Here is a 17,464-nt window from a genome sequence, read left to right on the forward strand (position 1 = left end):
AAAGCTGACGCGCTATTAGCGGCCAGACTCCGTGCCCAATGGGCAGAACGCAGGGTTCAAGAGATACTAGAAGGAGAACCGGGTGTGGGAACCCCCCACCCCACTATTCCGGAATCCTTTGGGGATTTCTATGATACCCTGTACACCCCTGAGGACGACCCAGACACTCCCAGCATTCGATCCTACTTAGATGACGTTGCTATGCCCAAATTGACACAAACGGAATCAGATACGCTTGATGCCCCTATAACGGGAGAGGAGATCCAAGAGGCCATTAAGAGACTTACATTAGGCAAATCCCCGGGAGAGGACGGGTATACCACAGGTTTTTACAAAACATTCGCCCCGCAACTCACACCTTTCCTTGTTGGTTTATTCAATCGAATTCTAGAAACAGGAAATCCTCCAGACTCATTTGTCAAAGCACTCATAGCAGTTATCCCGAAAGAGGGGAAGGATCCCACGAAGTGTGGATCATATCGTCGCATATCCTTACTTAATATAGATGCCAAAATATACTCCAGGGTTCTCGCAGCTAGGATTGAATCCCTCATGCCCTGCCTTATCCATCCCGACCAGGTGGGCTTTAAAATCGGCTGCCAAGGTGCAGATACCATGCGCAAGACATTACATTTGGTGCACGCGTCCCACAACCTAAATACCAACCCTGCGTTGCTTTCCATTGATGCTGAAAAAGCGTTTGACAGGGTGGACTGGGATTTCTTAATGGAGGTCCTTCAAAAAATCGGACTAGGCCCAAAACTTAGAAGGGGAATTAAAGCGATATACTTGTCTCCTATTGCCTCGGTATTCGTTAACAGAGAGTATTCCAGGTGGTTTCAACTGAAGCGAGGCACTAGACAGGGATGTCCCCTCGCAGCCATCTTGTTTGCCCTATAACTTGAGCCGCTTGCACATAAGATCAGGGGAGATGAAGCCATAGAAGGGATCCATCTAGGACACACTGAATATAAACTCGCCCTGTATGCCGATGATATTCTTCTACATGTGGTTAATCCCGAGAAATCGGTCCCCCGAGCCATCCTCCTCCTGGAGGACTACGGTCGCCTCTCGGGCTTCAAGATCAATCGTGCCAAATCCACGCTCTTTCCCCTTCAGGGAGATGCTGAGGCGAATACTATGAAATACCCCTCCTTGGGACTGTCGATCGAACATGACAAGATGCAATCCCTCGGGGTACACATAACGAAACAATTAGACTCCCTGTGCGAAGCAAATTTCCCACAACTTCTTACCAAGCTCTGCGCAGATCTGGCCAGGTGGGATAAACTGACGATCTCATGGCTTGGCCGACTCAACGCCGTCAAAATGACCTCCCTCCCGAGGTTTCTTTATCCCTTCCAAATGCTTCCAATTAAAATACCGGAACAATACTTTACTGAGGTGAAGAGGGAAATACTAAAATTCCTGTGGAGGGGGAAAAGGGCCAGGATAGCCTACTCTATGTTGACGCTGCCCAAAGACAAAGGCGGGGTGGGACTCCCTGATCTCCGGAAATACTATGCCGCTGCCCAAATTCGTGTGTTTGTCCCCCACCTACGCAATCACAAAGAACCACAATGGGTAGCGATGGATAACTATTACATGACCCCAGCAACACTTGGGGAATGGTTGTGGGCTCCACGAAGCTGGGTATTGAGGAGGACGAGAAACCACCCGCTCTTTGTTGCTATATGGGATACATGGCGAGAGGGTTCGGAGATGACGGGAATCACGACATGGCCGTCCCCATTGAGTCATCTATGGTCCCCGGGCATTAATAACTATATCCCCAATGTCGAGAGGTTCCAGACATGGTTTGAAGCGGGACTAGAAAGAGTGGGCCAGCTCCTCCGCAGTGACTCATTTATCACCCTCCCAGAGTTAACAGAAGCCCTAAATATTGGAGTCCTCTCCACCTTCCATTATTTACAAATTAAAGGGGTATTGACCAAATCTGAGTGGAAGGAAAAATTAAGTAGAGATCTCACCCCTTTCGAAAAAATGCTAGACTCCAAGACTGATAGGAAGAGCCTGATTTCCCTCATATACAACTTACTCCTGGGCGGAGGTGGTAGATCCTCACTTACACTCAGACGGCGATGGGAGACTGATATGGGGATGAATATAGATGATGACGAATGGGACAAAATGTGTACTATGGCCTCGCGTACTTCCATATCATGTCAATATAAACTCCACTCCATAAAACATCTACATCGCTGGCAGTATGACCCGTATAGATTATCCAGGATGTACCAATCTTCCTCCCCCTCCTGTTGGCGTGAATGTGGGCATGTTGCAGACTACTGGCACATGTGGTGGGGGTGCCCCAAGATCAAGATCTTTTGGGATGAGGTCCTGGGATGGATCAGGCACACTGATGGGATTCACAGAACAGCAGATCCGCACCTAGTCTTGTTCAGCCTCGAAAAAATTGAAGATGAATGGACAAAGGTACGGGGCCTAACCCCCCATTTGTTGCTCGCGGCGCGAGCTTTACTTGCTACTAAATGGAAATCGCCCACGACCCCGTCCAAACAAGAGTGGATCAATGTGTTGTTGAACATATGTACCATGGAAAAAATCACTGCATCCTTCCACGGTAGAGCGACACAATCCGAGCTCCCATGGTCAGACTTTCTGAGAGCGCACACGTCTAATGAATACCCAACTTCAGACGTTGACGACCCCCCATCATGAATGTAATAAATCATGTTTCTTGAGAAGAGTGTACTGACTTCCGCCTCTCTGAGCTATACCCCCCCTCACCATTACATAAACGCCGCCCAAAGGTTTCAGGCGCTCCTCCCACATGTCGAACCCCTAAATACACCGCACGTAACAAAGACTTCACCCTTGCTGACGACCGCAGCACCATAATACCTTATTCCCTAAACGACTTGACTCTCTTTCTCGGGGCAGGGGAGGAGGGATGGGAAAAATTGTTAACGTTTGTAAAGAATGTTCAATATTCTTTATGTGCACACTCTTGGTTGTATTAATCGTTTATTGATGATACTATATGACGTGGAACAGAATGATGATGATAAGTCTTCTCTATACTCATGGATGTAACTGTTCATCTGTGTTGCCTTAATGAAGATAAATGTTAACTTTAAAAATGTAATAAAATTGAATAAAAAAAAAAAATGTCATAACTGCGGTGCCAAGATTTCTCTCACTGATCCTCATCGAGTGTGTCTGTGGCGCCTTGGCATGGAGCATAGGACGGCAGACTGTGGTCCTGTCAGTCCATGACTGGTAAGGCTCTGAAAGAGTGTAAGGGAAAAGTGAGTTGCAGGCCCTATCTAGTAAACCTCCATGTACAACCTTATACAAGGACAAGGTTGTTCTTAGAGTTAAACCTTCTATTCTGCCAAAAGATTTTATTGGATTTTCATTTATCCCAGGAAAGTGCGTTACCAACATTTTATCTGCCCCCTCATCCTGGCAAGGAAGAGGAAAGGCTACATAGACTTGATCTTCAAAGGGCTTTTAGCTTTTACACTTCACGAATGGCGAAAATTCATCAAAATGACCAACTGTTCATGGGGTACACTGGCCACAAACTGGGACTAGCAGTCACAAAACCAAATGGATAATACTGGCCATTACGGATTGCTACAGATTGGCCGGGAAAGCTCCCCCAGAAGGCCTGAGAGCCCATTCCAAAAGGGGCATGGCAACATCTTCTGCTCTGCAAAGAGGTGTGCCGATATAGGACATTTGTGCGGCAGCCACTTGGTCTACCATTCACACATTCACAAAGCATTACTGCCCGGATTCATCCTCAGGCCAGGATGGAGGATTTGGGAAAGCAGTCCTACATTCAGCTCATGACAAATCTTAAAACTGAAAATTCTTACTCCATCCTCCAAGACCTAAAAGTGCTTTGGGAGTCTATCTAAAGATGATGAATACCTTTATTTTATTTATTTATTTGCATTTGGTTAACAAATAAACCTTTGCAAAAAGTGTCAAAAGAAAAAGGAAGTTACACATATTTCACATTTAAGTACAAATCACTATTAGCATTTAACACATTTAAAAGAGATTTAAACGCATACATATTTAAAAGATTTCAAAACATCCAACTCATCATATTAATTGATTCATTGCAACATTATAATTAGGGTTAGGGTGTTAGTCAAAGTTTGAATGCTGTACCCTCTGGAAAAACTACAAACAACTAGGACTACAGGTATAGGCAACACATCCTTTGGTATAAGGTTGTACTACACAGTTTTGGTAGTGTGTTGAGCAGCCAGGCTTATCTCAAGAGAGGCAATGTGAGCTGAAGTGGAGTTACACAAAGATTCACAGTTACAGGTATTCAAATAAACCCTTACACTCAAGTTTCTTGCATAAACAATTAATAATGTATTTATCAGTCAGTTATAAAGCCTTCTTCAGAAGGGAGCAATAGAATAGTAACACACAAATATACTTCAATACTGTACACTCTGAGTTTCTGGATTAGACAAAGCCCTTTTGGGATGGCCCACAGACACAACCTACACCCACAGGTGACTTCAGTAACAAGGGTGCTGGGGACATTAATACCTTACTGTTGGCATACAGAATACTCTCAATAGTTTGTAAAACGCAAAGGTTATTAGAACACAAGAAATACAAATGTTCTTAAGCAGGGCAAATACTTTCAGATAGCAAGAGAAGAGTCATTCAATTCAATAGGTTAAGCCAAAGTCAATAGGCAAAAGTCTTTGTATAGGATGCAGCACTTCAGGTAAGTAAATGGAAAAGTCTTTGCACAAGTTCTTAGGAGTCTTTGATAAAAATAAGAACCAAATGTAGGGCCACAAGCTGATTAGACTTGTGAGTTGCAGAAGTTTCAAGCACTGCCACAGTAAGAGGTAAGATCTCTTAGGCTAGTTTTATAGTACCTTAGTAAAGAAGAAAAAGATGCAGCTGAAGACTTCTGTTCCTGTACAGCTCTGCAGATCTCACTGTTCCTGGGCCTCAGTCGTGGGGACAAGAGAGAGGAAGTCGGGGGACTCCTGCACTGTATTGGCACCGTCAAGGCTGGCAACCGGCAAACTTTACTTTCAGTGGCTGTTTCGCGTTTCAGCTCCTTGCGGTACAGCAAATAGCAATAAGCGCGGTTCCTGGCTGTCAAGGTAGACTTACTCTCACATCTGAGGTCCCACACTCAACTGAGGGGGGTCAGGCTTGGTTAGTCCTGCCTCGTGGGAGTCCGGAGGATCTTCCAAAATCTTTCAGCCAGCTTACAAGCAACACACACAATCTGGTGTCCCTCTCCCTGGCTCTACGGTTTCCTGCAGCACTCTGAGGAAATGAAACCAGCTCCAAGATGGGTATCCAGGAGGCTTAAATGGGAGTTGATTGGTCCCACCAACTCAAAGTGAGAAGTTGTCTTTGCAGGGCTTCTCTGTCGAAACTGGCAATTCGGACCTGCAGCAGGGCTTCACCGGGCAGACCAATGGTCCAGGAGTTGCAGCAGCTGTCCTCTTCAAGCTCTTCTTCGGTTCCTTCGTCCAGTGGTCGAATCTGCCTTCCAAGCCAAGAGACTCGCCTTTTTTTCTGTTCTCTCCCATCCATTCCAGCCTAGCTGCCACTCACCCAGCAGGGTGGCTGTCCTTGCCGGACAGTCAGCCCGCCAATCGTCACAGAATGCATTTGGGTCTCCTAGGAGACTAAGCACAGGGAGTTTCGGGCACTTCCCTTACATCCTGCCTACCCCAGACACTCTGGAGCCAGAGGCGGGTTTCACTCCTGAAGCCCGCCAAAGGCGAATGAACAAAGAGACCAAACCTGGTTTGGCGCGCAGAGAGAAACTCGAGAAGGACCTTTCCACAAAGAAATGGTGAAAAAAGACCAGGGACCATTTTAACAAAGGAGCCTCAGCGCCATTTTGAAAAACATGGCTCCCGCGATTTAACGTTACCGGAGCTGCGAACAGTTTGCGGTCGATGTAAATCATGGTAGTTCATTCATTACAAAACCACTGCCACCAGCCATTCTGAGAGGAAAGGGTAACATATAAATGCTACATTAGTAACTAGACACAGGGGATACTAAGTAACCCCTCCAGCACTCTTTTGTAAGATAGGGTGTGCTGGGTCTAGAATTTTACAGGACTAAGTGAAGTCAACTTCACTCCACTGTTCTGGGAAACAGTAGTTGAACCCAGAGAAGGTATTTAAACCTTGAGAAATTTGGAAGACTTCCCTGTGGCACTGCACTGAAGGTGCTTTTTGACACAATTGTAAAAGATGATGCTTATGGAGTTGGTTAGACTCCACAACCAAAAAGAAACACAGTGTATAAAATCACATTAAAATACATGAAAGAGTGGGAAAAAGGGTCTCACTCTCTCCAGGCAAAAAAATCAAGTCCTCAAAATCCAGCAAAGTTGCTGGGGTCTCTAAGGTGGAGGGAATTAACACATTTTTGAGAATTCTCCCTAACATAGGGTAAGATAGAATAAAATAAAAAAAGAAAAAGGAAAAGAAAGGTAGGGGGGAAAAACAATAAAAAGAAGCCAAGTTTCGTTTTCTTGCATATAGTGCAATCTCCAGGAATCTTAAAATTGTCACATCTAAAGCCAAAACAAAATGCCACAACAGAGAAAATGGACCATCCACCTGCCATTTTGCGCTATAAACCCGCCACCCCAAACAACCCCCCATGTAATGACATCCATTAAGTTGAATTTGCCCAAGAATGGCAGTAAAACATGCATGGAAATATCCATCTTCCAAAGACCTTTGCCCTGGCCCCAAGCTTGCATGCACACATTCATACCCATGCACCCACCAGTCACTCACCCAGTATTGAAGGGGTAAGAATTGGCTAGACTGGCTGCATCCAAATGCCAGTCTAGCCAGGTAATTGCACTAATCCGGATTGCTTTATCAGAGGTGCCCAGTAATCTAAATCAAGACACAGTAAGAAATGGATAACTGACTGCACCAAAAGTCTAGTCTAGCCACGTAATAACACTTATGATGCTTACTTGATTGTAAATGCGCAGACAAATATGGCATTCTACAGTAAGACATGGCTAGACTAACTGCACCAAAATGCCTTTCTAACCACTAAAACACATATCATGCCTGCTTTATCATGGATGTCCATTACGATTTAGCACGCCAAACCCCGCCCCACCCTTCCCACACGTCCCCTCTCCATCCCACCCCTTACCGCAACCCACAAAATCAGCTCCTCAGCCCAGAATTACCTCCATGTCCCTCTTCCTCGTCCCAATACTTACGTATGAGGCACCCTGCCTCATACGTAAGTACTGGGTCGAGGAACAGTGGGTCTAGGAGATATGAATATTATAGGTAACAAGCCAATGATTTCCTCCACGTCCTCTACCACATCCCAATACTTGTGTATGAGGCAAGGTGCCTCATACACACATTCTGGGATGAGGAAGAGTAGGGCTAGGAGTAATGAAGATTACTGGTAAGAAATGCATGCATTAAACACAAGAACACACACATTCACACACCATTCACTCAATCATTTACATGTGCACCCATTAACCATACACTCACACATATCCGCACCTAAGCACCCTTACATCATGCACTCACTCATTTGCATGCATTACATAATATACATATACATGCACGCACACACATTTACACAAAATACATTTTCTTACCTTTTTCGTATCTGCCGCTCCGAGAAACTAGTCCTTCATCTCCCTGCTCCATGCAACAGGAACGATTGTTCCTGTCATGCATGGAGGAGCTGGAGGCCTCAGTGTCATATGAGGGGGACTCTGACCTAAATAATATTTTTTTTGGGACACATTCAGAAACAAATAATTACTGTAACGAAACAAATTTGTTTCTGAAGTCAGAGTGACTTTAAAAAGAATCGATTTGTGCCGTCAGGGCCCTTCTAACCCAAGGGTTGATTTTATAAGTTCATCTTAACAGATATCATCTGAAATTAAATGTTCCATGCATCAGGCATTGGTCGCACACAGAGCAGAAGGTATGGGACCCCCTCACGTTACTATTACATCTCGCCCCTTCCGAACTCTATTCAATGCAGACAGCCTGAGATTGACTCCACCAGTCTGTGGCCTTCCATTCAAGCAGGAAGCCCTGTCATCCTACAGACTTCACTCTATCTTCGAAAAACAGAATCAGACAAATTACACCAGTAACTGCACCAAATGTACTACCTGCTCACATTGCACCACTAAAACGTATACAGTGCAGTCCGAGGAGCCTCCTGCAGTGGCCAGCCACTTGTCTTTTGAGGCTGGGAGTGAAGTCACACAGTGCAGCGCTCTGATGCTCTCGTTCCATCCGAGACACTGTAAACCAGATCATAGATTACTAACCTACAGACAAGCCACAGCCAGCAGACAGCCTTTCTTCCAAAACGACATGTGGACCCCTCAGTTTTGACACTTGGAACAGCTTCAGTGGACGAACTGCATATTTTTCGGAGCTGGGAGAGTTACTCACCTGGCAAGATCAGGATTCTTCGTTTTAGGCTTGTCATTGTCATTAGCTTAAACCCAGCCCATAGTTGGTCTTGATCTACGAGAACAGCCTCTGTGATGGAAGCAACAGGAGTAGCTGAGATGATTAGGTTGCATTTCGATTCCAGTTAGAAGCATAACTATGCACACATTGTTGAATTCCCCACTCCATTTTAGGGGCTCTATGCCTCTTGTCATCTGTCAGGAAGCATGCTGAATTCTGGCAGCATGTTTCGACCTTGTCGACTTGGCCCCTGCATTCCCCTAACACCTGCTACTTGTGTGCATACCATGGCCTAGAGCAGAGGTTAGCCACATAATTTTTAATCCCTGATCAATCTCTAAAAAAATCACCATCAAACTAAATCTTCACTTCTAATGCTTCTGTAATAACTGGGTCTCTGCATTAAACCATGCATTAAACAATGCTACCATGCTGCCCGTACTGCTTTCCCAATGTTCCCAATGTTGCCCCTCCCAAACCCATGCCTTCTGTCTTTGGCAGGGGCACAAGAATTATTTTCCACAGTTCTTGGACTCCCGCCTCGATTTCTATCACCTTTACCCCAATCTCCACATTCGGGTTTCACTACGTCTTCTTCTATCAGCCTAACCCGTTTTCCTTCCTGTTTATTGATTGGCCAGTTAGTCTTTTTCTGTGCTGATATTTTTGTTTTCATTCTTTTCAAGCCCCCCCCCACCCGCATAGATTCACACTATTTCTTTCCCTTCCTTGCTATTTTTCACTCACATATTCCCTCAAATGCCTTCTCAGACCACATGTACATGGGGTGCACTTGATTTTACTTTCTCTTTTACTCCTTCATATCCCCAATGAGCATCCCTTTCTCTCCTTAGAATCTGCCTATCCCTTCCCGGCCATCCCTTCCCTCCTTTGCCCTTTTGCTTCCTCCGAATCCTTCCTTTACTACCCTTCCTTTTGATGCCACTGATGTCCTCCCCAGTCAGATTATCACTTCTTCCAAAGACCTGGCCTATTCCATGCTAAATCCTCCCAACTTAGATACCTTTCCAGTCTCTGCTCCTCCACTCTTAACAGTTGTAGGTGTCTCCCATAGAAATAAAATAATCCCTGCTGCTGGAAGGGGGGTCTCGTTGAAGTCTTTGGGAATCATTTGGCTTTCAGGGAGAGTAAAATGGAGACCAAAGAAGGTGACCGTCTTCTACTGCAAGAATACTTTGTGGAGTGGCTAGCTCTACACATATCACACCTGCCTCTGATGAGGAGCAGCTGCAGCTCAGACAGGGATTCAATACTTCTCCTGCATGACTCATGCCTTTGTGCTTTCAAGGTCATAAATTGACTACCACCAATGTGGTAAATAATTATGGTAATTAGTAACATCTGGTACCAAGTGCTCTGAAACAAGAATTTCAAGTATGAAGGTATATATAAACAGAATATATTATTCCCATCTCATCTCTTTTCCTTGTATTCTTATGTTTTCTGTGAACCCGTTTTTTCTTTCTTCTGTAGAATCTTTCCCAACTCCTTCCAACCGCCTCACTCAGTTTTATTGAAAATTGAAGAACTGGTTCACATCCAGCAGTCTTCAGATCTTGGTTCTCATTTTTAATATCCTGTACTTGTTTCTTGTTTCTACTCACTTGATAGAAACCAAGTACATTCATTTGAAATCTGTTACACTGATTTTTAGTGTTGCGTTGATGTTAGAACACTAATATCAAAGCGGTATATTGCATGGAGTAGTCGTTTGGGGAGGTGAACACGGGGTATCATGACATTTTTTCACAATGTGTTGGATGCTATGAATGGGCTTGTCTAAGCCTACGCCCACTGCTGCCGTATGCTTGAATTCGGATTGTTTTCTTAGTCATTACCCGAAGCAAAAAAGGGCCAGATTTTTGGAAACTGTAAGGATTAACTGATATGAATCTAGTGCACATTTTTGCTAAATTGAGAATATTAACAAGTAAACTGAAACATTACCTGAAATTAAAAGAGTGGAAGTACATGCAACTTTCATTCACTATGGTTGTAGTTCCCGCCTTGTATCGTGTTATGAAACAAAACTCTCTGTGCAGCGTGCTGCAGAGACATCACAGGCTGTTGCACCTGTGCTCTGGTATCACAGCAGGGGTGTTGATTATTTCTGATTTATATTTGCATGTACCAGAGCTGCAAATCCCTGGCATCCCCAGTGACTGACCTTGTAATGAATTAGGTGTGACATTAGCACATGTTGGAATGGGATCCCAGGCACACACGATAAATGAAAACCATGAGAGAAATGTTGGATCTAAATCTTAGCAGGCACTGGGAGAAGTGGAGGGTTTCAGTTTAGATCCCCATCTCCCAACACCCCCGGATCCCTCATTTCACTGGATCAATAATGAGGCATCTCCGGCATGACCTTTGCCGGGGTGGGTGACAGAAAAGAATATTTACCAAATAACGCCGTGGAGCTCATTCTGCAGTGGAATTTAAGTTTAGTGTGAAAGGAGCACCACCACATAAAATTATAGACGATTCACCAACCGTGTTCTTCAAAATGCCTACAGCTATTTCAGTAAAATAAAATTGAAGGAACACACGAAAACAGGAAGTAATAATCGTGTTACCCTTGTTAAATAATTCTAAAGAGACTGTCTATTCGAAACTAGTCTGTGTTTCAGAAACTCTTCGAATAAACACACACATTATTTAAAACCGGCTAAGAAAGGGCCAATACATTATTCTACTTTCGTTTATTTTGTTTTTTGAAACACACCACGTGCCTTAAGAAATGGTGGCTTCAGTGCTTCAGTGCGCAGATAAACTCTAAACCAAGCTTCAAAGGTCACGGCATGACCAGACATAACTGAAGCTGTGCACGGCTGACTCAGCCACAGTCTACATCCCCCCGTCTATAACGCTGAACGATCGTTTCTAGGGTGCTTTTAAGAGTCTCCGTCAGTCCTCTCGACGTGTATCGTGGCCACATAACGTACTGTTATTCTCCATTTTAGTAAATAGGACAATCCCTTCATCACAAACCTCCTGGACATCTCCATGCAGTGGCCGGAGACATGTACCTCAGAAGAAAAGATGCGTCCTGCCTTTCATTGACTGATGATTATTTTCTGTTCAGTATTCCATATGCCTTTGGTCCAAGGTCTTGGATAACCAAAATTAAAACTACAAATACAAAAATGCAAAGAGGAATAGCAGGAGTATGAGGAAGCGAGCTGGACTCGGTGTAATTCCGAGAAGGTCAAATTTGTAGTTTGTGAATCATAAATAGCAAATCAACGTGAAAATCTAATAATCCACTGATTCACTCAACAGCGTGTTTTAAAAATCTTATGGCCAGGGACGTCATTTCACCATAATGCCAGGGGTAGCGGAAGTGACATCACACGATCCTTGACCCCTGATGACATCACACAAAGTGATGTCATTTGACCCCACCCCGAATTGATATCGCAGGAAGCGATGGAACACAACCTTTCACCCGTTGACAAAACAGGTAGTGGCATCACATAGCATTGTACACTTCGAAAAATATGGTTACGATATCATTATAATGTGATCTACATTTCATAAAAGAATGGATAGCCATATGTATCGTTAAGATCAGTGTGTATAGGCCCATATTACCAAATTACTGTGAATGCAAGCAGACGTCCATGACCAAATGATAATGATGTGTTATTATTAAATTATACACCCAATATCACCCAACCTGTGTTGGTACTCATTTATCGACCTCAGAAGGATGAAAGGCTGAGTTGAGGCGTTTAAGAACAGACTGAATCAGTGACTCACCCCCTGAAGTGTGCCTGAAATAAACCTTTAATTAGTCTAGCAATTATTGTATAGAATTTCAGAAAAACACATTATTTGGTATTCCTATTCTTTCTTATTTAGGGTCAGTGCTGAAAGGGTTAGACCTGTGGCACTCCTGTTCTTATTTTTTAAGGGGCCTGAACAAGAAAGCCAGCTACTCCAGAAGTAAAGGGCCACATGGTGCTGGCCACAGCCCAGGAGCTTGCATTACACAAAAAAACAAAAAACTAAAATTATATATATATATATATATATTTTTAGAGGTCGCAAGGGAGACCACAGAGGTCGCAAGGGAGACCTCAGAGGTCACAGGTGCGACCTCTGGCGACCCCTAAATGACGTCCATGCTTAAGGCCAGTGGAGAATTACAAATCTCCAATTGCTTCTTTCTTAATTGTATTCGTTTTTGCAACAATCGTTGTATGCTGAATCAATTTGTTTCCATTACTAATCAATTGTATTTTGCTTTTTCTCATGATGAGGATTTTTAGCAGAAATGGGGCAATCTGTCGTTGGCTGGCAATGCACATTTGTGCAACATTTGGCTTGTTTTGATTCGGGATAAATTAATTTCACCCAGCTCTATGTTTAAAGGAGTATTCCAAGTAATAATCTGGCTATTACCATTTCCTCCCTCTTCCTCATTGCAGTCCTTCAAGCAGATCCCAAAAGATATCCTGAATTTTGTCTGTGCAACACGTGTGAACTTCTCAAACAGAGAAACAGAAGTCATAATAATTCGGAAGCCTCCGTAAGCACACAAGCACCAAACTTAGCAGAGAAAGGGCTGAATTGAAATGGATGAAAATGCTGGGACACACTTTGTTCACTCTTAATAATACTTTTTAAAGTATCTATCATCACATCTCCATTTTCTCTGTTTTGTCAATGAATAAAGCCCCATTGATGCCGAATCTCATCTCTGAACGTACTGCTGTGTGATGGTCGCACAGTTGACCGTCTAGTCAGCCAAGGGTCTTGAGACCACAGGGATTGCAGCTGGCTCTAAAGAAGATTGCTGTTATGATGAAATGTTGGCTAAAAGGAAACCTTTCTTCCTTTTGTGGGTATGCTCATGTTTTTACCCTAGTTGCTCCACATTGATCTGGAGAGAGGCAAGAACCCCCTAGGCCAGTCTTGTTTGGACCAAGGGAGGCCCACCCACCCTAGGGCTTTGGGCTCGAAGCCACAATGTGCCCAGTCCAGGCCACTCACCTTTTGACCTAGAGGGACAGTACATCCACATGTTTGCTGGAACGAGAGATGCAGGTCTCACAGGGCCATTCAACTTTGAGAGAAGAGAGGATGGTCCAACTAAGACCTGTAATGATGTGTTTTTAAATGCTGGAAGCTGTGTCCACCCTGGAATGCTATGTGTTGGAAATTGAAACCATGTTATCCTTTCTCCTCTGTTAGTCCCTAATGTACCCAATAATCAATGTTCTACCTATTGTCTGTATCTGTTCACTAAGGCCGATTTTCTTTCATGTTTTGGTTCTCTACTAATTTCTATTTTCTATGGAGTTCACCTTTTTATGCACATACCACACCCCACACATAATTAATATGCACAATTGTTCAATATACACTAATCACAAATTAGGTTTATAGGTGCCAGATTCTCTTTGAAAAATGTACATTAGAGAAGCTTCAAACTTGAGGCACAGTGATAAAAAAAATATTTGTTCAAGTGCCAGCACCAGGATTAGAACCCAAGTGTCTGGATTCCAGAAGGAGTATCCTAGATACTAGATTACATTTTTTAGGGCTATGATCTTCCTGGATCAGGTTATGTTATGTTTTGTGCATGTATATAGCTCTGCAATGCCACTGAGACAACCAATAATTTATAAAATGTGCCAAACAAAAGGAAATGTATTCATTTTACTCATCAAACTTGCATGATACTTGTCAGCTGAAAGGTCACAGAAAGCGATACTGCTTAATTATGAGCAAAGAAGATGCATATGTGACTGCATAAAATGAGTATACATGAACTATCACCTAAGGTTCCACACCTTACCATACCTACTGAATAAATTAACAATAAGTACAATAAAATGCAATCAAAATCTTTATAATTTTAGAGAAGTCTGTGTGTAACCCACCTGTTTTCTGGATATGCGAAATATCAAAAATGTTGGTGTGTTTTTGGAAAAGATATTATTGTATTTTGTATCACCCGATTATAGTCAACGGCTGATTCAGTACAGTCACCACCCCAAAATGATGCCTCACTTGTTAAAGTAATTCAAGATTTTGTCAACATCTTCTTCACTCTTTGGAGCTCTTTCACTTATGCTCCAATCTCACTGCCATTGTCTCTTCTTCTATGCTGGGTGGCTTGCACTTTCCTCTTATCCCCTACACAAAATCTCTCTGAAACATTTTGTACTTGTTCACTTTCTCCTCTGTCATATCTTTGACAATGGCAACTAAAGGATCCCCTCTCATAGGCAAGCTCTTTCTTTATGAACCTTTCAGTCCTTAAATAGGTAACACGTCATACAAAGGATGGGATGCAGAATAACTCTTACACCAAATAGTAAGACCGATTCAGGAAGTTGGCAAAGTCTCATCCAACTATTTAATTAACAATTGTCTAAAACAGGGAGTTACAACGGACATCAAAGGATGTTTGCTCGAGTCTCTTATACATTTCATTAAAAAAATGTTATACTAAAAATGTGTCATACATGACGTCATACTATGTGGTAAACAAGAAAAACCTACGAGGGGTTGTTATATGTTAAAGAAAAACATCTAAGTATACTTTCTATCAGGGATTGAGTTATGATTGGGTGTCTACAGTCAAGGACAACGTATGCCCATCCCTAGTACAAGTCAACTTCATCATTATTAGATACATAATATATAATTGGCTCTCAAACTATAAGGTCCTTCATTATATGGCCTTCTACAATTGGTTGGCACGCTTGTACCCTTCTGGAATATTTGATTCACTAGCAGCACGTAAGCTGGTCCCCCAGGTGTCAGTGGGTGGACTTGATCGCGTCTCCCCGCCCAATTAGCTGTTATCTTGCAACACCTGTGCCTTCTTCCATGCAAATGCCTTTGAACTTGGCCTTTTAGTAGTTTCTCTTCTCTGGGAATATAAGGGAGTGTGAGCACATGCATACCAAGGTTCTGGTCTGCATGCCCACTTCTAGTTCCTTCCTTGACTCACGTGACAGAAGACTTTGAATCAACCCATTTTATAGCATTTAATTGTCGTAAATGAAGAAACTAGGCACCCATGGTGTTCTCTCTTTGCAACTTAACAAGGGATCCTTCAGCGTCTCACGGTCACTGTTCTTCAAGGACTGATAACCAGTTCTTGGCTGCTTCAGCCTTTGACACCAGGCCAGACAGCCCTTCTTGGTCTTCAATCTTCAGCTACTTCTTTGCTGCGACACACACACAGCTATTAATCCTTCTTTCTCTGTCGGTTTGAGCTCACTAAAATTGTGACATCGAATGTCCCGATTCTATATAATGGTGGCACCGCCTACTGCCTATTCACTACATATAATAATAATAATTTGGCTTTTATATAGTGCTACGAACCCTCAGGTATCTGAGCGCTGCTTAATTTTACCCATGGTGTGTGGTGCTCATTTATCAACCTTGGAAGAAGGAAGGGCTGAGTTTGGTCCTGCCGGGATTTGAACCTGCGTCAGCAGGCCCTGCACAGATGTCAAAGTGCACGCTTTACTCGCTGTGCTATCCGACCAGCTAGCGGTATAGCCAGCATTTATGATTGCTTAGTCTACTTGCATTGCTGCATCTGTACAGTTATAAACATTTTATCTGACCGAGAAAATCGAGTCGTCTTTATGCTTTTCTCAGTAGTCAAATTCCTCTCTTCATCAGCCAAAGTGACCCCTAATTTTAGACCTACTCAGGATTTGTGTGACGCCTTATCTCAATATTTTATTACTAAGATCATGAATATTCGTCTGAATATCTCAAATATGGCAATCACTTCCTCTAGTAGTGAAAACAGCTCACTTCAAACCGTGGACCCTGTTAGTCCAATGAGGTGGTTGTCCTTTCCGAGGTTATCAGAAGAAACAGTACTGGCCGCCATTCAAAAGATAAAGTCATGTTCCCCTTTGGATGCTGTCCCTTTGGCCGTCATTTATTTATTTATTAACATTTTTAAAGTGCACAGCAGCCCAGAGGCATTGTGGCGCTTTTACAAAGACAGCATACTTAGTTACATAATACATTCTTAGGAACAGGCAGAGTACAGGAATGAAGAGGAGCGAGCAGAGCGATAGGTGCAGGGGGAGGCAAGTTAGTTGAACAATGTGGTTTTTAGTACTTTCGTGAAAGCTGGGAGGGAAGTTTCAGCTCTGAGTGTGTTGGGTAGGGAGTTCCAAAGTTTAGGTGCTATATATGGGAAACCAATTCCACCCGCTTTGGCCCTCTTGATGGGAGGGATGCGCAGTTGGTTAGCGTGGCAGGTTCTTTTTGGACGTGAGGAGGTATCTCTGACAATAGTCTCAGATAGGTATGGTGGGGCTGTGAATGTTAAGCACTTGTGTGTTAGGGTTAGAGTCTTAAACGTAATCCATTGCTTCAAAGGGAGCCAGTGAGCATCTCACCTGGCTTGGGCAATGTAGTCCCTTTCAGCTATATTTAGTGCTTCTCCAAGGGCATTATTTGGAATGACTTGGAGTCTTTTTAGATTTTTTGCCAAGGTGCCTGCTAGAAGGACATTCCAATAATCTAGTTTTGCCCCAATGGTAGCTCGGGCTATTGAGAGGCGGTTTTGTTTGGATAGGAAGGGTTTTACAGCATTTATGAGCTTTGTGGTATGGGCAGAAGCGGAGGCAATAGCGCTTACCTGTCACATCATGGATAGAGTGGAGTCCAAATAGACCCCTAGGGGTCATTCCGAGTTGGGCGGGAAGGGGTTACCGGCACCGGTAAGGATGCCAGTGCCGGTAACCCCCTACCGCCCTATTCCGAGGTCCCTTAGCGGGTCCCACCAGGAACGGCTGGTCTGACCAGCTGTTCTTAGCAGGACCCGTTAAGGGAACTTGGAGCTAATAATGGGCCCGTTATTAGTGCCTTCCCCATTCCCATTGAGCTCTATGGGGGCTCAATGGGAATGGGGAATGGTATTTGGCATGGGGACTTACCGGGTCCGC

At 43.6% G+C, this 17,464-nt stretch overlaps 1 protein-coding gene across 2 annotated transcripts in view; it reads left to right on the forward strand.

The window, feature by feature from the left end:
* RBM20 (RNA binding motif protein 20) overlaps window positions 1-17,464 on the forward strand; it is a 1,237,556-nt gene that overhangs the window by 815,868 nt on the left and 404,224 nt on the right. The gene's annotated exons all lie outside the window — the stretch shown is intronic.

The sequence above is a fragment of the Ambystoma mexicanum genome, chromosome 8, assembly GCF_040938575.1.
Source record: "Ambystoma mexicanum isolate Mex_15411 chromosome 8, UKY_AmexF1_1, whole genome shotgun sequence".
Lineage (NCBI taxonomy): Eukaryota > Metazoa > Chordata > Amphibia > Caudata > Ambystomatidae > Ambystoma > Ambystoma mexicanum.